This window comes from Delphinus delphis, chromosome 2 (assembly GCF_949987515.2).
Source record: "Delphinus delphis chromosome 2, mDelDel1.2, whole genome shotgun sequence".
Lineage (NCBI taxonomy): Eukaryota > Metazoa > Chordata > Mammalia > Artiodactyla > Delphinidae > Delphinus > Delphinus delphis.
This window is the reverse complement of record NC_082684.1, coordinates 164,735,364-164,756,657: the sequence shown is the minus strand read 5'-3', so window position 1 is coordinate 164,756,657 and position 21,294 is coordinate 164,735,364. Positions and strand designations below refer to the sequence as shown.

General features: G+C 36.8%; 1 protein-coding gene across 10 annotated transcripts in view; it reads right to left on the bottom strand.

Moving 5' to 3' along the window:
• Window positions 1–21,294, bottom strand: part of MLLT10 (MLLT10 histone lysine methyltransferase DOT1L cofactor) — a 246,891-nt gene that overhangs the window by 52,921 nt on the left and 172,676 nt on the right. The window lies entirely within an intron of this gene.

Here is a 21,294-nt window from a genome sequence, read left to right as displayed (position 1 = left end):
TGCAGAGGAAGGAACACTCTCAAACTCATTCTATGAGGCCACCATCACCCTGATACCAAAACCAGACACACATACTACAAAAAAAAATTACAGGCCAATATCACTGATGAATATAGATGCAAAAATCCTCAACAAAATACTAGCAAACAGAATCCAACGACACATTAAAAGGATCATACACCATGATCAAGTGGGATTTATCCCAGGGATGCAAAGATTCTTCAATATATGCAAATCAATCGTGATACACCATGATAACTAATTGAAGAAGAAAAACCATATGACCATCTCAATAGATGCAGAAAAAGCTTCTGACAAAATGCAACACCCATTTATGATAAAAACTCTCCAGAGGGCTTCCCTGGTGGTGCAGTGGTTGAGAGTCTGCCTGCCGATGCAGGGGACACGGGTTCGTGCCCCGGTCCGGGAAGATCCCACATGCCGCGGAGCAGCTAGGCCCATGAGCCATGGCCGCTGAGCCTGCACGTCCGGAGCTTGTGCTCCACAACGGGAGAGGCCACAACAGTGAGAGGCCCGTGTACTGCAAAAAAAAAAAACTCTCCAGAAAGTGGGCATAGAGGGAACCTACCTCAACATAATAAAGGCCATATATGACAAACAGCAAACATCATTCTCAATGGTGAAAAACTGAAAGCATTTCCTCTAAGATCAGGAATGAGACAAGGATGTCCACTCTCACCACTATCATTCAACATTGTTTTGGAAGTCCTAGCCGCAGCAATCAGAGAAGAAAAAGAAATAAAAGGAATACAAATTGGAAAAGAAGAAATAAAACTGTCACTGTTTGCAGCTGCCATGATAGTATACATAGAGAATCCTAAAAATGCCACCAGAAAACTACTAGAGCTAATCAATGTATTTGGTAAAGTTGTAGGATACAACATTAATGCACAGAAATCACTTGCATTCCTATATACTAATGATGAAAAATCTGGAAGAGAATTTATGGAAACACTCCCATTTACCATTGCAACAAAAAGAATAAAATACCTAGGAATAAACCTACCTAGGGAGACAAAAGACCTGTATGCAGAAAACTATAAGACACTGATGAAAGAAATTAAAAATGATACCAACAGATGGAGAGATATACCATGTTCTTGGATAGGAAGATCAATATTGTGAAAATGACTACACTACCCAAAGCAATCTACAGATTCAATGCAATCCCTGTCAAATTACCAATGCCATTTTTTACGGAACTAGAACAAATCATCTCAAAATTTGTATGGAGACACAAAAGTCCCCGAATAGCCAAAGCAGTCTTGAGGGAAAAAAACAGAGCTGGAGGAATCAGACTCCCTGGCTTCAGACTATACTACAAAGCTACAGTAATCAAGACAATATGGTACTGGCACAAAAACAGAAACATAGATCAATGGAACAAGATAGAAAGCCCAGAGATAAACCCATACACATAGGGTCAACTAATCTATGACAAAGGAGGCAAAGACATACAGTGGAGAAAAGACTGTCTCTTCAATAAGTGGTGCTGGGAAAACTAGACAGCTACATGTAAAAGAATGAAATTAGAACACTCCCTAACACCATACACAAAAATAAACTCAAAATGGATTAGAGACCTAAATGTAAGACTGGACACTATAAAACTCTTAGAGGAAAACATAGGAAGAACACTCTGACATAAATCACAGCAAGATCTTTTTTGATCCACCTCCTACAGTAATGGAAATAAAAACAAAAATAAACAAATAGGATCTAATGAAACTTAAAAGCTTTTGCACAGCAAAGGAAACCACAGACAAGACGAAAAGACAACCCTCAGAATGGGAAAAAATAGTTGCAAATGAATCAACAGACAAAGGATTAATCTCCAGAATATATAAACAGCTCATGCAGCTCAATATTAAAGAAACAAACAACCCAATCAAAAAATAGGCAGAAAAAAAAAAATAGGCAGAAGACCTCAATAGACATTTCTCCAAAGAAGACATACAGATGGCCAAGAAGCACATGAAAAGCTGCTCAACATCACTAATTATTAGAGAAATGCAAATCAAAACTATGAGGTATCACCTCACACCACTTAGAATGGGCATCATCAGCAAATCTACCAACAACAAATGCTGGAGAGGGTGTGGAGAAAAGGGAACCCTCTTGCACTGTTGGTGGGAATGTAAACTGATACAGCCACTATGGAGCACAGTATGGAGGTTCCTTTAAAAAACTAAAAATAGAATTACCATATGATCCAGCAATCCCACTACTGGGCATATACCCAGAGAAAACCATAATTCAAAGACACATACATGCACCCCAATGTTCACTGCAGCACTGTTTACAATAGCCAGGTCATGGAAGCAACCTAAATGCCCATTGACAGAGGAATGGATAAAGAAGAAGTGGTACATATATACAATGGAATATTACTCAGCCATAAAAAGAAACGAAATTGAGTCATTTGTTGAGATGTGGATGGATCTAGAGACTGTCATACAGAGTGAAATTAAGTTAGAAAAACAACTATCGTATATTAATGCATATATACGGAACCTAGAAAAATGGTACAGATGAACCGGTTTGTGGGGCAGAAATTGAGACACAGATGTAGAGAACAAATGTATGGACACCAAGGGGGGAAAGCCACGGTGGGTGGGGATGGTGGTGTGATGAATAGGGCGACTAGGATTGACATGTATACACTGATGTGTATAAAACTGATAACTAATAGGAACCTGCAGTATATAAAAACAAACAGAAAAAAACAACTAATATTAAACTTTCTTTCAAGTATTTGTATGGAAATATGTTAATATAAATGTTTCAGACATTACATGAAATTTCTAAAAATCTTATACGTTCTGGTATAATGTTGTAAGTCATAATTCTAGCTATTACTTTAAAATGTATATCTCAGAAATAACTAAATTTCCTTGTCAACTGCATTATTATGAACTTTCATCAAATCTTTAACCATGGTCATCTTTAAGTCTTTTGTCATTTACAGACAGTTATGGGTGTACTCTGATGCTTTTGCAAATATGTTCCTATAAAAGGGTTTCATCTTCAAGGAATTCACGGAAAAGACTGACAAGTACAGGTTTCTGGTAACTGACTATACTGCTGAACTGAATGAATAAGCATTTTCAGAACTCTAATGGAAAACTGATGAACTCATAAAAGTGCTAACAAAAGATCAAGATGAAAAAAAATTAATTACATGGGACTGAGTGAACTGATGAGGATGATTATAATTTTTTTGACTTTCTGTTTGAATAAAAAAAAAATCCCACAAGGATTCAGAGGCAAAAAGTATACAAATCAATTCTCACTGCAAAGTAAAGGAGCTGTTACAGAGGAGGATTACTGGAATGAATGTCAATATTATGACATAGTATGAGTGTGTTTCGTGTTTGGTAATTGCTGTCATTGTTGCTTTTCTTGTGGTCATCCATTAAAAAAAAAAAAAAAAAATATATATATATATATATATATATATATATATGGTCAGTTTAATGAAGAGAGTACTTCACTAAGAAGAGATAAGACACACATAAATTAGTATCAATCATAATCCTAGATGAGAAACATGAAGTTCATTACACAGTGATTTTTTTGTTCTGTTTCTTTAGCTTAAGGAAGTTAAAAGGAAGGTTTAATAGGAAAAGAAAAATTGTCAATTAAAATGAAGAACATAATCTTATTAGGTGTGGCAGCTATTAAAACAATTTGCCATTCTTCATTAAAATGTTTTGTGATTTAATTGAAAACATAAGGACTTCCCTGGTGGTCCAATCGGTAAGACTCTGTGCTCCAAATGCAGGGGGCCCGGATTCGATCTCTGGTCGGGGAACTAGATCCCGCATGCATGCTGCAAGTAAAGAGTTCGCGTGCAGCAACTAAAGTCCACACGCCGCAACTAACAAGTCCGCATGCTGCAATGAAGACCCCACATGCAGCAACTACGACCCGGCATGGAATGAATGAATATAATGACCATATTCAATTTTAGGAAATGAAGACAAGGAAAAAACTACTCTCAAATCTATAACATAAATCTTTAACATATCCACTATGATAATTTTGTCTAACATTTTATTCTGTAATTACTCATTTACATTTCTGACTCTTCCAACTAGAATCTGAGCACCAAGAAAACAAGCATCATATTATAAGGAATCAACAGTCCTTTACCATGTAATTATTATTTATGCATAATAATATACAATTTGTTGTCCTGGGTTTGGTGTCTGGGAAAATATATCCTGGATATATTTTCAAGTTACTTAGGTAAACTTCCTAAATAAAACTTGATAATCAAATCCAGGAGATACTACAAGAAATAGGAGTATAATTTTCACATTCCCAGTCCTTCCACTTTTTTTGTCATGATAAATCTATCTGTAAGTCTAGCTTTTTCATATGTTGTACCATTTCCTTAGAATAGTAATCACTTCTATTTAGACCTTTTAAATCTCCCCAAGAAGCACTTCACAATTGTCCATGTATTTCTTTTTTTTTTTTTTTTTTTGCGGTACGCGGGCCTCTCACTGCCGTGGCCTCTCCCGTTGCGGAGCACGGCTCCAGAAGCGCAGGCTCAGCGGCCATGGCTCATGGGCTCAGCCGCTCCACGGCACGTGGGATCTTCCCGGACCGGGGCACGAACTTGTGTCCCCTGCATCGGCAGGCAGACTCTCAACCACTGCGCCACCAGGGAAGCCCCCATGTATTTCTTTGATATGTCTAAATTTCCCAATAATGTGTCCAGATGAAGATTGTTTGTTTGTTTATGACTGCATTGGGTCTTCGTTGCTGTGCACAGGCTTTCTCTAGTTGCGGTGTTCAGGCTTCTCATTGAGGTGGCTTCTCTTGTTGCGGAGCACAGGCTCTAGGCGCGCAGACTCAGTAGTTGTGGCACACGGACTCAGTAGTTGTGGCTCGCGGGCTCTAGAGCGCAGGCTCAGTAGTTGTGGCACACTGGGCTTAGGTGCTCCGTGGCATGTGGGATCTTCCCGGACAAGGGCTCGAACCTGTGTCCCCTGCATTGGCAGGCGGTTTCTTAACCATTGTGCCACCAGGGAAGCCCTCCTTCACTCTTTTCTTTGACACTTCATGGGCTGTTTCAATCTAAGACCTCATTTTTTTTTTTTTTTTAAGGAAGTTTACCTCCATTATTTCTTCAGGTTATTTTCCTCTTCTCCATCCTTCTCTCTCCACCTTTCTGGGGCTCCTGTTACCTGGATTCTACTTCTATCCTCCATATGATATTGTTTTCATTTTTTATATATAGATCCTCTCTGCCTTTCTAGGGATTTCCTTAATCTGAACTTTCCATTAATTATTTTCTTCCTTGGCTGTATTTATCCCATATATTGCATTCTTTACTTCAACCATTAAAATAGTCTTCCATACCTAAAATTTCTACTTCTTTCCGTTTATAATATTTTCTTTGTTTCAAATTATTTTCCCTTACGTCTTTATATGTTTATTACACTGATTTGTTTCCTCTCCAAAGTTGCTTTAAGGACTGATCTGGGTAGATCAGATTTTTAGTCTCCTAAATCTTGACACACGCAGAACAACTTTCAATATAAGTTTCCTAATACACTTTTGAATAAAAATATTAGTTGCACCTAATATTACAAGCATCCTGGAGAGAAATCTGAGAAACATAATTCCAAATACTGAGTTGTTATTACATAAATATACTATTCTGTCAGAAATAGGTATATACATAAATCTAGATATCCTGAAATAAAATGACCCTATGAATGTGAAACAAGTAATATCGGCCATCTATAGAAACAGCTCACCATAAGACATGGTCTATAACTCCAGGTTTAATCAAGGTGATTGGGACAGATTTTCAGAAAACACATGACCTGACATTAATGTAAAAGGAAGCCGCAAAGCAATGAACTGCATTATAAAGAGAGAAAAAAGAATGTTATCAAGATGGTGACAGTCTTTAAACATAAACTAACTCCTTATTCTGGTAGCAGATTCACTAAGCAAGTAACTTCCCAATTATGATGTGTTTCCCAAGATTATTTTAAGGAAGAATAAGACAAGCAACATTTGGCATTCTTGACAGTTTATGTTTTTATCATTAATGATTAAATAACATTCTTTCCTACCTTCATTTCTGAGATAGTGTCTTGGGTCAGCCCACCTGACCAACTCTAGGTATACTGACAAAACCAAAAGGAGTCTAGTATATCACAATAATCTGTGAAAGAGGTTAAGTAAGGATCTGAACCAACCCATGGCCATGAAGAAGAAGATGGAGTCTGAAAATAATAAAGAAATCACATATAAAAGTCATATCTAGGAAGCTTCAAATTAATTAATTAGAAAAAATATTTAGAAGGGTACCACTTGGTGACTGATTCAGTTAGGCGAAGGCAGAGAATACAATGAGAGACAGACAGACACATTTTTGACAAAAGGAGAGGAGGTAACTTCTCAGGAGACAGTATTACAAAAGAAAATACTGTAGCTCAGAACCATAATCTTTACATATATAGGTATCATTATTTGTTACTCATATAATCATTAAAACATTATTCTGAAGTACACTAAAAGGATACCACTTTTGTAGTAAACACATTCAAGTTACTACACATACCTGAAAGTAACAATCATTTCTTTTGGAGGGAAAAGGCTACTTTTAAAATTTCTACTAATTTAAACATGCATTAATCCAAAATTATGAATACTGTGGGGTTTTTTACATTGAATGTTTCTACTTGTTTTCTACTTGTTCACTTGATCTCTTCCCATCTGTCCACATTCTTTGGTCCATCAAATATTCTTCTCTTATGTCTTGATCCTTGATCTTTCTAGAGTCTTCCTTTCCACCCTGACTTTCCTATCTTAAAATAAACCTGATCCAACCTTTCTTCTTCTTCTCTATCAATATTTCTCAGCCTTGACCAATCTTGGAGTTTTAGTTATTTACCCCTATGTGGAGGACTACTATCAATACTCCTTCATGCGCAAACTCTAATCTCATCTATCCATTTGCATGCTAAACGTCTCTACCTAAATACCTTGTTAGTAAATGAATACCCATCCTTCCCAAGCTCCTGCCATTCAGTTCATTGACAATTACTACCAGTTTCTTCCTGGGTAATATATGTCCCATCAGTCTGACTTCATTATTCTCATTCAGGCACTCAATACATTTGGCTACGTTATATTAAAAATCTAATTGGTTTCTCTGTTCCAGCATTAGCTCCTTTTAATCTTTTTATATGCTACAGCCAGATGAACCTTCCTAAACAACAGGTTTTATCTTTTTTTCCCAGCTCAAACACTAACTACTCTCAACCCTTTGGCCTAGTATCTAAGGGTGTTATTTTTCTTAATTCATATCAAGTAGCAGTATCACCATCACTTTACACAGCCTGCTTATTCTTTTTTTTTTTTGCGGTACGCGGACCTCTCACTGCCGTGGCCTCTCCCGTTGCGGAGCACAGGCTCCGGATGCGCAGGCTCAGCGGCCATGGCTCACGGGCCCAGCCGCTCCGCGGCATGTGGGATCTTCCCGGACCGGGGCACGAACCCGTGTCCCCTGCATCGGCAGGCGGACTCTCAACCACTGTGCCACCAGGGAAGCCCCTGTGTATTCTCATTTATGTGCCACTGTTTGTGCTGGTTTGTATTCCTGAGATTAGGAGTCTGGCCCCGATCCCTATTCTCCATATAGCTAAATTCTACATGCTCTTTAAGCATCAGGTAAAATGTTACATTCTCTGGACATCTCCTTCCCTCAGTTGAAAGTAATTTCCTCTCACCCTGAACTCTTATTATACTGTAGATCATTAAAGAAGTTAAAACTACGTATCTTGAAATTATTTATATACACATTTCTTTTCCTTTTAGATTTTATCTTTCCTAAAGGCAGGATCCATTTACAGTATATACTTATTTCTGCCAAAGCAACTAACCAGGATCTTAGATATAGAAAGAACTTAATACGTACTTGTCAAATGAAAAATAGTTTCGACACTCTTTAGAAGGAATGCATCGTATTGCAGATACAGCCTGCAAGATTCCTTTTATTAATATGTGAAACTAAGGGTTTAAGGAGAGAGAAAGGGGTGGAGTAGATGCGTACATTAATTGGTTAAGAGTAGTGGATTCAGAATACACACGCTCACTCTCAAACTATTCCAGAAGTATTAGAGACACATTACAGAATTAGATAATTATTATAAATCATAGAATATGGTTCAGATTCTTCTTTCACTCAGTGAGAGAGAAGGGTCACAGTTGTAGAAAGTGTTCTTAAAAAATCAAAGACTTGGGGCTTCCCTGGTGGCGCAGTGTTTGAGAGTCCGCCTGCCGATGCAGGGGACGCGGGTTCGTGCCCCGGTCCAGGAGGATCCCGCATGCCGCAGAGCGGCTGGGCTCGTGGGCCATGGCTGCTGAGCCTGCGCGTCCGGGGCCTCTGCTCCACAGCGGGAGAGGCCACAGCAGTGAGAGGCCCGCGCACAGCAAAAAAAAAAAAAAAAGAAAGAAAGGAAAAAAAAAATCAAAGACTTAAGGTGTCTAGACCCTGACAGGTAAATAGTTTAAGGAATCCTAAAACCCACCGTACCATGTCTTAATATAACAAATCCAAACAAGTACAACAATAAGAACATCATAAAATTCTTCATCCCACCAACCATCCAAAATTATGGAGAATTCCTTTCAGCTATCATTTCTGTGACTACAGATCTCTAATACTGCTTTATATGTGAAGTCTTCCAAGGTACATTAGGATTAATTTAACACTATTACCTTTAGAATCATGCTTGAGTTTGCTATATACCTATGAATTTAAGTTCCTGCTTTGTTAGTGTAGAATTGTCATCTCTGTCTAAAGAAAGGACACACTTTAATTTTGAATTTTTAATAACCAGTTCCTAAAAACTACCATGATAGACAAGTTGAGGAACTTAAGACATTATGAGGAGGAAAACTCAGTAGGGTTAAAGTCAAAAAGGGGGGAAGGGGAATTTTCAATCATTATAAATTTATTTTTCACTAAAATAAAAAGGTAGCACCCTAAATAAAGATATTATCAATGGCAGTACCATTTAATTAATTTAAAGCTCGGTGCTTTGTGACCACCTAGAGAGGTGGGATAGGGAGGGTGGGAGGGAGGGAGACGCAAGAGGGAAGAGATATGGGAACGTATGTATATGTATAACTGATTCACTTTGTTATTAAGCTGAAACTAACACACCATTGTAAAACAATTATACTCCAATAAAGATGTTAAAAAAAAAAAGAGCAACTTCTTACCATTTCCAGCAGGGTAGAAGAAGGGTTGGGGATAGTGTCTGCTGCATGTATGGAGAGGGATTTGGCCTACTGAGATTTTATTTGGGTTTGTTTTGGATGAGAGGATAAATGGACAGACATGATCAGAAACTAGAGTTTAAGGGGAGCTGCCGGAGTACTGAGGGGATATAAATGATCAAGGACACACCTATAATATACTAAACACAAATCATGTGTGCTAATAGCTTCTCATTTCAACAGCCAAGGAATCTACCCTGAAAAAAAGTATTTGATTAGACATTTTTGACATTTGAAAGGTGATTTTTTCAAACAAATTTATATATCTTAGTGGAAATGTAATAGCCTTGGCATTTAAAAATGGACAGTGAGTATTTGGGTCGACTTTTCAAATTAATAAATGCAATGTTCTTTTAAAAAAAAGTAATTCTTATAAATTCATTTCCATTTACACTAATTCCTTCACTCAATAAGAACTTTTCAGGGTCTTCTTCTCTTGGAGTTTCAATGAGATGCTTATAAATTCATTTCACTTTATAAGTACATGCATACTGAAAATGACTTTATCTCCCTAGTGGCTGATTCACCATCCAAATGTTAATATCCTTCTCTGTTTATCACTTAAGAGTCTCTGAAGGCTACCTTTCAGGAACTTAAAGAGATCCAAGAGACAAAGTAGCTTGGATGCTTTGAAATAAAGTCTTACTGTCTTATCTATAGTATATGTCTTATACTACTTAGCAAGGCTATACAGTAATCAGTCAAATTCCTTCCTACACAGGAACAAACATTGAAACAAACAGCAGCATTTGCTGTATCCTGGGATGTTAACAATTTATTGTATAAAAATAACACACCAACTAATTGGGTAAGAAGGAAAAACAAGTCTATTGTGATTAAAAAGAAATTAGATCTAGAATAATCTAGATCCACTGTTCTCAATCTCCACACTGTTCACAGAGACAGCTTCTGCCATCAGTAATGCCTCATTACACATAGTGAATCCTTTTTTTTTTTTGGCAGCACCGAGCAGCATGTGAGATCTTAGTTCCCCAACTAGGGATGGAACCCACGTCCCCAGCACTGGAAGCTTGGAGTCCTAACCACTGCACCGCCAGGGAAGCCCCCACACAGTGACTCTCAAATGATTCACAGATGTACTACAGAACTGTTCTGTCTGATAACTACTCATCTTTGTTCTTAAATCCCTACATCTCAATGCTTCCCTGAAACGAAAAGGGGACACATATGAAGAATAAAAATCTAGTTTCCTACAAACTATTCTGAAAAAACCTGGATAGGATCCCATATTTGAGGGAGAATGTTCACCCCCAAAATCAATTAGCATCCCTATTACTCTCAATCCTATAGGAGAAATCTATGAATAACTGGTTGGCATTACTTTGCCGCCTCCATCAAGTGAGATGTGTTTGATGAGCGTGGCTGTGACAAATTCCGGGCGCCATAATTAAAGGGCATTCAGCAGCGTAGGAAACGGGCACAGAAATCAATTAGCAATGTTACTGTGGTGAAAACAGATCCAAGCTCTCTAGCTACTTTTATCTTCTATTTCAAAGTTATATTAAAAGTGAGAACTGCCAAGACAAACAAATGAAGCAACTCCATTACTGCAGCAAAGAACCAAGTTCCTACTCTGACAGAAACAAGACTGCCTAAGGCAAAGTTTAATTCCTGAAGAAAATAAACACATTACAAAGAATATATAAAACCTATTCAAGGGCTGTGTAGTAACTGATGAAAATTTATTCATTTAACATTAATGGAGAGTCTATTAGATGATGAACTAAATACCAATGAAATAAAGAAAAAACTCAATTCCTATGCTAAACAGCTTTATACTCCAGTGAGGAAGAAAAACTATGAACAAATAAATAAATTATTAAACCACCTAGAAAGCACTAGAGCAAAATCATACCTGAAATAGGATGATGAAAACCAGGCTGATGATGTGCTAGTTTTTAACTGGACTATGAAACTAAACTGTAATCCCTATATACATAGTACTTGTTTCATCATTATTATAAGAATTTTAAATACACCTACCAAATGAAACAGAAATTAAACTTAGAGTTTAATAATATTGTGAAATCTAAATTCTCTTACTCAAGCTGGCTAGTTCCAAGGTACCACCATAAAGCAAAATGTTATGAAATACAAGGCACTTCACTTCATGGACATCTATTCAAAGTTTACAGCCCCCATACATTGTTTTCTAAAATAGTCAAATGACTATTTTGCCTTTCCAAATTGCCTTAAAAGTTTCAAACATTTACTAAAAGATTTTTACATTATATCTTTCTCCTATCTGTTCAGTTTTCTTTTTCCTCTGTTAGTACAATAATTTTATTTCTTCAACTCTTAAGTTTCCTAAATTTCTCTGATGACATAAAATTCAACCCACTGGGCCTATTTTTTACAAATATACTGGTGAAGTGTTTTCCTGAAAGTATTTTGCTTTGTATTGATGATATTCTTATTTCCTTATTGAGAAACACGAATTTCAACGTACAGCTGATTCATGTTGCTATACAACAGAAACTAACACAACATTGTAAAGCAACTATACTCCAATAAAAAAAATAAAAATACACACAATAAAGGGAAAAATTTATATGCATTAAAAAAAAGTTTATGGAATATTTTACACACATTCAAAAAACCCGCCACCATTAAGTCCTAAGATCCTCTATGAGAAACACCAAGTCAAGATAGATGCTTAAAATTCAACATCTATGACTATTAAACATACAATATTTCCTTGGTTCTTATAGTTTCCAAAACAAGTCTCAGTGAAATACTAAATTTTAATTTTATAAAGTTCTATATAATAAAACATTTTGAGATGTATCAGATACTAGAGAGTAAATAATGAAAGTAATCCAGTCTTCAACTTTTCAGAATTTCAACTTTCTAACGGAAGGGTTTATGGGTTTGTCTTTTTTTTTTTAAGTTTCACAAATGTGCGACAAATATGACTAAGATATAGATCACAGAAACAAAAACAACTGTCCGGAGGAGCAGTAGAAATAGAATGAAGAAAATATTAGATCACTATGTACAAGAACCCAGAAGTGTTTTCTTTGTTTTTGTTTTTTAGTTAATAATTCTATCAAAAGACTTTGGAAAAAACTCTGTAGGAGATAAATCTATGCTTAGTTTTAAATTCTACTTTCATTAGTAAGGAAAGGAGGAAGGCCATACCAGCAGCAGACACAACCAAAGTCTATCTCACAGATTTTGCAGAGAACAGTCTATCGGGAAACTATGAGTAGATTATACTGATGCAGCAAGAAGTGGGAGAGAAGAAATGAGACTGGAGAGGCAGGTCAGTGCCAGAAAAACTCCTTATGCCTTGCTAAACAATATAAATTTATCCCATTAATACCAGAAAATCCTTAAAGGATTTAAGTAAGACAGTGACATGGTCTGATCTGCATCTTTATTTGTTAAAAAAAAATTTTAATATTTATTTATTCATACATTAATTTATTTTGGCTGCACCAGGTCTTAGTTGCGGCATGTGGTATCTTTAGTTGTGGCATGCAGACCTCTTAGTTGCGGCATGCACGTGGGATCTAGTTCCCTTACCAGGGATGGAACCTGGGCCCCCTGCATTGGGAGCCTGAAGTCTTACCCACTGGACCACCAGGGAAGTCCCTGATCTGCATCTTTACATAGACCCTAATAGATTCTGGTAACACCTAGAGAATGAGCTGGATAACAGAATAAAGGTTAAGAGGTTGCTGAAAGAGTTCATATAACAAATTACGCAGAATTGCCAAAGCAGGAGCAGTGGAAACATAAAGGAAAAGACAAGTTAAAGTGATGAATAACAGGAAAAACCTTTAAAAAAACAAATGGTGACAAACTAAACTCTTCCCTCTCATTTCTTTAAGTCCCTAGCATAACTCTGGTTTAGAACTTCTAATTCTTTTAATCTATCATATACAGATAAGGAACACCAGAGAAGAAGCAGGCTTAGAGTGGGAATGTAAGAAGAACTGAGGTTTATTACGTTGTTGGGAATGAGTCTGAAAATCAAGATAAAATTCTACACTGGAGGCAGAGATTTGGCAATCTAACGAATATAGATGACTGCTCAATCTGTAGGTATGAATAAGATATCTTCCAACAGAATAGGCATAGAATGAGAAGTGAATAAGTAGAGGAGAGGATACTGGGAATAAAACAAGAGGTACACAAAGAAATCGTAAAAGATACTGTCAATACTCTCAGGAAGACATTGCTATAAAGACCTACTTTCAAAAAAAAGATCTGAAATAAATAATCTAACCTCCTATCTTAAGGAATCAGAAAAAGAAGAGCAAATAAAACTCAGAGCAAGCAGAAGTAAGAAAAAAAATAAATAGCAGAAATACAATAAAGAACAGGAAAACTATTTTTAAAAAAAGAATGAAATCACAAGTTGGTTTAAAAGAACAAAATGGCATATAAAGCAATTATACTCCAATTAAAAGAAAAGAACAAAACTGCTAAACTTCAGCTTAAATGACAAAGGAAAAAGGAAAAAGGACTCAAATATACTATAATCAGGAATAAAAGGGGATATTACTACCCATATTACCAAAAAAATTTTTAAAGGATTATGAAGAGAATACTATGAATAACTGTATGCCAACAAATTTAAAAATCTAGATGAAATGGGCAAATTCTTAGAAACATCCAAACTAAAAAAATTGATACAAGAAGATATAAATAGATTTTTCTCAAAAGAAAATATACAAATGGCCAAAAAGAACATGAAAAGATGCTAATTCATTAGTCATAAGGTAAATGCAAATTGAAACCACAATAAGATACCATTTCACACTCACTTGGATGGCTAGGGAAAAAAAATAGAAAATAACAAGTCTTGGTGAGGATGTGGTGAAGTTAGAACCCTCATATACTACTAATGGAAATGTAAAGTAGTACAGCTGCTGTGGGAAATAGTTTGGCAGTTCCTCAAAAAGTTAAACAGGAGTTACCATAATGACCCAGCAATTCTATCCTAAGTATATACACAAGACAAATTTAAAAAATATGTTCACACAAAAACCTGTGTGAAAGTTCACAGCGGTTTCATACCAGTCAAGAAGTGGAAACAACCCAAATGTCCATCAACTGATGACTGGATAAACCAAATGTGACGTATATTCATATAATTTGTATCATCAAGCCATAGAAAAAAGAATGAAGTGCTGATATGTGCTACAACATAGACAAAACTTATGCTTAAATATGGAAAACATTATGCCAAGTAAAAGGAACCAGACACGAACTCCCTCTACATATAGTGTCAACTCAACAAAAGGCAAATCCACAGAGACAGAAAGTATATTACTGATTGCCAGGGTATAGAGGGGGAGGGGAATATATTGGGATGTATGTGATTTATTTCTGGATTGATAAAAATGTTCTAGCATTAGGCTTCCCTGGTGGCGCACTGGTTAAGAATCCGCCGGCCAATGCAGGGGACACGGGTTCGAGCCCTGCTCTGGGAAGATCCCACATACCGCGGAGCAACTAAGTCCGTGTGCCACAACTACTGAGCCTGCGCTCTAGAGCCCGCGAGCCACAATTACTGAAGCCCGTGTGCCACAACTACTGAAGCCCATGCGCCTAGAGCCCGTGCTCCACAACAAGCCCACACACTGCAACAAAGAGTAGCCCCGCTCTCAGCAACTAGAGAAAACCCCCGTGCAACAGTGATGACCCAATGCAGCCAAAAATTAAATAAATGAATAAAATAAAATTTTTAAAAAATGTTCTGGCATTAGATAGTGGTTACAGTTGCACCACATTATGAATACAGTTGACCATTTACCAATATGGATTTGAACTGCATGGGTCCACTTACATGTGAATTTTTTTCAACAGTAAGTACTGCATTACTACATGATCCTCGGTTGGTTGAATCCATGGATGCAAAACTGACAATAGGGATGAAAGCTGTATACAAAGAGCCAACTATAAATTTTATCCAAATTTTTCTACATGTGAGGAGCGTCAGGGCCCCTAACCCCTGAGTTATTCAAGGGCCAACTGTGTACCAAAAACCTTTGAATTATATACTTTTAAATGGTTAAAACTGTAACTTTTATATTACATAAATTTTACTTCATTAAAAATTTTGGGGGGAAAAGATAAGATACTGGAGAAGTAGAACAAGAACCATTTACTCTGAAAAAGGATGAGAGAAGTATGAAAAAAGAAAAAGAAATAAGGGGTGTAATTTTATACGTACATGCAAAACAATTAATTAAATCAAAGGAATGATAAACAAAATTCAGGATAGTCATTAACCTTGGGGAATGCAATGGTGAAAAGCATGCACTATATTCAACAGTGCTGGTAACATTCTATTTCTTAAATTGGTGGTAGATTCTGAGTGCTCATTTTATTAGTGTGGCCACATAACTTATACATATTGCTTTCAATGTATCAAATATTTCAGAATAAAAGCTGAAAAAGGATGTATGAAAATATGGCAAAATATTAACAGGTGTTATATTTCTAATAAATTCATAATCTCTGTACTTTTCTATAAATTTGAAGTATTTTATAATTTATAAAAAAGATAGAGGAGAATGCTATAATGGAATACAGAAAGCTTCAAAAGAGAATGGCCGGGCTTCCCTGGTGGCGCAGTGGTTGAGAGTCCACCTGCCGATGCAGGGAACGCGGGTTCGTGCCCCGGTCTGGGAAGATCCCACATGCCGTGGAGCGGCTGGGCCCGGGAGCCATGGCCGCTGAGCCTGCGCATCCAGAGCCTGTGCTCCGCAAAGGGAGAGGCCACAACAGTGAGAGGCCCGCGTACCACAAAAAAAAAAAAAGAGAATGGCCAACAATTTCTCTGAAATGAAATCAAGTAAGATAAAAACCTGTCTCCGGGAATTGGCAACCAGAACTGGTCACTAGTAATTTATCGGAAAAAAGCTAACAAAAAAGGTGCTAAAACCAAAACTATTCAAAAAATACATGTACTAATAAATCCTAACCCTGGAAATGATTTTAGTAACATTTTCTTAAAGTATGGCAGTTAGAATAATTGTGAGCAGACATGGTATACAGAATAATGCCCCCCCACCTGTCCCCAAGGTGTCCATGCCTTAATGTCCAGAACCCGTGAATACGTTACCTTAAATAGCAAAAGGGACTACACAAATTTATCTAAGTTAAGGACCCAGAGATGCAGAGCTTATCCTGAATTGTCTGGGTGGGCCCAACCTAATCATAAGAGTTCTCATAAAGTGTATCTGAGAACCAGACGGACTGAAGCATTAGAGGGACTTCCCCATAATTGATGGCTCTGAAGATGGAGGATGGGGGCCACAAGGCAAGGAGAGCAGGCAGCCTCCCAAAACTGGAAAATATAAGGAAAGAGATCCTCCTCTAGAAATTTTGAAAAGGTTCAAAGCCTGCCAACACCTTAATTTTAACCCAGTGAGGTCCATGTCAGACTTCTACAGAACTGTAATAAATTTGTTCTGCTTTAAGTTTGTGATAAGTTGTTAGAGCAACCACAAAAAACAAATACAGAAGAATAAAATGGAATGTAAATTCTTCTTTTTCTTTCCTCCCCCCAGAGACAAGTCTCACAGTTTTTATTGCTTGATACTCAATATAATGAAGAAGAAAAAAAATTTTAAGCTAACATTTGACACCTCACACCCATTAGGATGGTTACTATCAAAAAAAAAAAAAAAGCAAAAACAATTAAGTGTTGGCAAGGATATTGAAAAATTGGAATCCTTGTACACTGTTGGTGGGAATTTTTAAAATGGTGCAGTCACCTGGCAAGGATATTGAAAAATTGGAATCCTTGTACACTGTTGGTGGGAATTTTTAAAATGGTGCAGTCACTTTGGAAACAGATTTTGAAAATTAAAAATATAAGTGTATATTGGGCTTCCCTGGTGGCACAGTGGTTGAGAGTCCGCCTGCCGATGCAGGGGACACGGGTTCGTGCCCTGGTCCGGAAAAGATCCCACGTGCCACGGAGCAGCTGGGCCTGTGAGCCACGGCCGCTGAGCCTGCGCATCCGTAGCCTGTGCTCCGCAACGGGAGAGGCCACAACAGTGAGAGGCCCGCGTACCACAAAAAAAAAAAAAAAAAAATATATATATATATATATATATATATGTATATATATATAACTGTATAAAATAAATATGCGACAAAGATCTACTGTACAGCACAGGGATGTATAATAGCCAATAATGTATAATAACTTTAAATGGAGTATAATCTATAAACATTTTGAATCACTATGTTGTACACCTGAAACTAATATAATATTGTAAATCAACTATACCTCAATTAAAAAAATTTTTAAATATAACTACCATATGATCCAGCAATTGCACTTCTGGGTAAAATGGAGATTCGAAAAGATATCTGAACATCCATGTTCAAAGCAGCTTATTTACAACAGCCAAAAGGTGAATGCAACCCAAGTGTCCCTTAACAGATAAATGGTAAGATGTGGTATATAATACAATGCAGTATTAGCATTATTCAGACTTAAAAAGGAAGGAAATTCTGACACATCCTATAACATGGATGCACCTTGAGGACATTATGCTAAGTGAAGTAAGTCAGTCACAAAAAGACAAATACTACATGATTCTAACTCACATGAGGTATCTAGAGTAGTTGAATTCATGCAAACAAAGTAAAATGCTGGTTGTCAGGGGCTGGGGGGAAGGGGAAATGGGGAGCTGTTGTTTAATGACTATAGTTTCAGTTTTTGTAAAATTAAAAAATTCTGGAGACTGGGTGTACAACAATGTGAATATATTAAACACTACTTAACTGTACACTTAAAAATGGTTAAAATGACAAATTTTATATTATGTGTATTTTACCACAATTAAAACCAAAAAAATGGAATACATTTGAAAAAGGAGAAAACACAAACATATGGATTTTTCCAACTAAGTCCAAGCAACTCTCCTTCAATCCTCCACAGGCTAAATATTACTTCACTAGGTGCCAATTCTACACTTGTCTTTGTAATTAAAAATATAAGTCCAGAGCAATTAGGCAAGAAAACAAAATAAAAGACATCGAATTGGAAGCGAAGACGTAAAACCGTCACTATTTGCAGATGACATGATACTATATATAGAAAACCCTACAGACTCCACAAAAGAAAACGTTAAACAAATAAACAAATTCAGTAAAGTTGCAGAATATAAAGTCAATATACAAAATCAGTTGCATTTCTATACACTAATAACAAACTATCAGAAAGAGAAATTAATAAAACAATCCCACTAACAACTGCATCATAAAGAATAATACATAGGAATTAATTTAACCAAGGAGGTGAAAGATCTCTACACTGAAAACTAAATGACATTAATGAAAGAAATTGAAGGCACAAACAATGGAAAGATATTCTGTAGTCATGGGATGGAAGAATTAATATTGTTAAAATGTCCACACTACCCAAAGGAAGCCATAGATTCAGTGTAATCCATATGAAGATTCCAATGGCACTTTTCCGAGAAATAGAAAAAACAATCCCAAAATTTGTATGGAACCACAAAAGGCCCCAAATAGACAAAGCAATTGTGAGAAACAACAAACCTGGAGGCATCATGCTCCCTGATTTCAACTATATTACAAAGCTACACTAGTCAGAACAGTATGGTACTGGCATAAAAGCAGACATATAGATCAACGGAACAGAACAGGGAGCCCAGAAATACACCCAAGCGTATACGGTCAATTTGTGGCAAAAGAGACAAAATGGATTAAAGACTTGAATGTAAGACCTGAAACCATAAAACTCCTATAAGAAAACATAGGCAGTCAGCTCCTTGACATTGCTCTTGGTGATGATTTTTTGGACTTGATACCAAAAACAAAAATAAACAAGTGGTAATACATCAAAAATAAACAAGTGGCAAAAAGCTACCACAAAGCCAAGGAAACCATCAACAAAATGAAAAGGCAACCTACCGAAAGGGAGAAAATATCTGCAAATCATACACAGCTGACCCCTGAATATGGGTTTGAACTGTGCAAGTACACTTAATGTTTTGTTTTTTTTCAATAAACATAGTACCTGGGGCTTCCCTGGTGGCGCAGTGGTTGAGAGTCCGCCTGCCGATGCAGGGGATACGGGTTCACGCCCCGGTCCAAGAGGATCCCACATGCCGCGGAGCGGCTGGGCCCGTGAGCCATGGCCGCTGAGCCTGCGTGTCCAGAGCCTGTGCTCCGCAACGGGAGAGGCCACAACAGTGAGAGGCCCGCATACCGCAAAAAAAAAAAAACAAAAAACATAGTACCTGTATTTTCATTTTACAAATCTTTAAGTGTGGGGGAAAGTTTGTGTGTGCTTCTAAATCATAATACGTGGAATCAAATGAACCAGGGTTTAAGTTTTGATTCTATCTAAACTGTTTCTGCTTCCTGCTTTGGGTGAGTCATTTGTCATTTCCTTTGTTTCTGAGGCAGAGATAGCAGTACTTGATTTTCAACTGCTCAGGGGTCAGCACCCCAACCCCTAGTTGTTTCAACTGTTGAAGGGTCAATTGTATCTGATAAGGGGTTGATATCCAAAATATATAAAGAACTCCTATAATTCAAGAGGGAAACAAAATCCGATTAAAAACTGAGCAGAGGATCTGAAGAGACATTTTTTCAAAGAAGACACACAGATGGCCAACAGACATATGAAAAGATGCTTAACATCGCTAATCATCAGGGAAATGCAAATGAGAGTCACGAGATATCGCCTCACATCTGTTAGAATGGCTATTATCAAAAATACAAGAAATAAGTATTGGTGAGAATGTGGAGAAAAGGGAACCCTTGTTGGTGAGAATGTAAATTGGTGCAGCCACTACTGGGAAACTGTTTGGAGGTTCCTTTAAAAAACAAAAATGTCCTACCATATGGATCCACTTCTGGGTATTTATTTGAAGAAGACAAAAGCACTAATTCAAAAAGATCTATGTACCCCCATGTTCGCTACAGCACTATTTACAATAGCCAAGACACGGAAACAACCTAAATGTCCATCAATGGATGGGATGGAATGGGTGATGGGGGTCAAATTTCCAGTTACAAAATAACCCAAGATTTTAAAGAAAACCTGTGTTCATTATATTAATCTCATGACATTAACTTCATTCACCAATGCAAAGGAACATGACAATTTGCCTGTTAAATTAATACAACCCAGTACTATGTCAGTTAATAACGACAAAGGATTTAGGTGGCTCCCAACAGTATCTACTTCCTTTTTTACCCCAAATATACTCTTTTCAAACTTTCAGCATGCCTCCAAATTCTAATATTCCAAAATTAAAGAGCAAGTCTAAATTTACCTATGCAAACTGAAAATGATGTTTTATACTTTCCTATCAAAGAATGGTAACATATTTGGTTTATTCTTAAGAATGCTTCTAATCCCTTTCCTCTAGATACCCAATATTCAAGAGTTCCTTTTTATCTGGAATATTTATTCTAAGAGTCTGCAGTTCCAGGTTACACAGGGAAGCAAGAGTTATTTTAAAAATGTACCCATTAATAAAATGCTCATTATGGGTTTCCCATCCCAACCACACTAGCCCTCAAATCAACACAGTGTCTATGCCTGTTCATCGTGCCATTAGTCTCTTGCTGGCTATAGATTTGTAAACACCTGACAATTTAATCCAAATGCAATGCAAAACGACGTGCAAATTAAATTACATTAGCAAAATATGCAAAATTTCAGAAAGTTAATGAAAATGTGTTGGGAAAACTGCTTGGAATCATTTAAACAGTCTTGAACAAATAAGAGGTATGTCAGCTAATGACTAAAAAAGATAATCAACAAAGATGATACTAGATTCAAGAATTTTCTTTAAACAGCAAATAATTAAGGAAGGTTCTTGGAACTGAAGAAACTCCCTACCACTTTTGCAAAAATAAACTCCATTATAATTATATCTTAAAAGTTAAAAAAAATGATAGCATTTGCCTTATATTCTGATT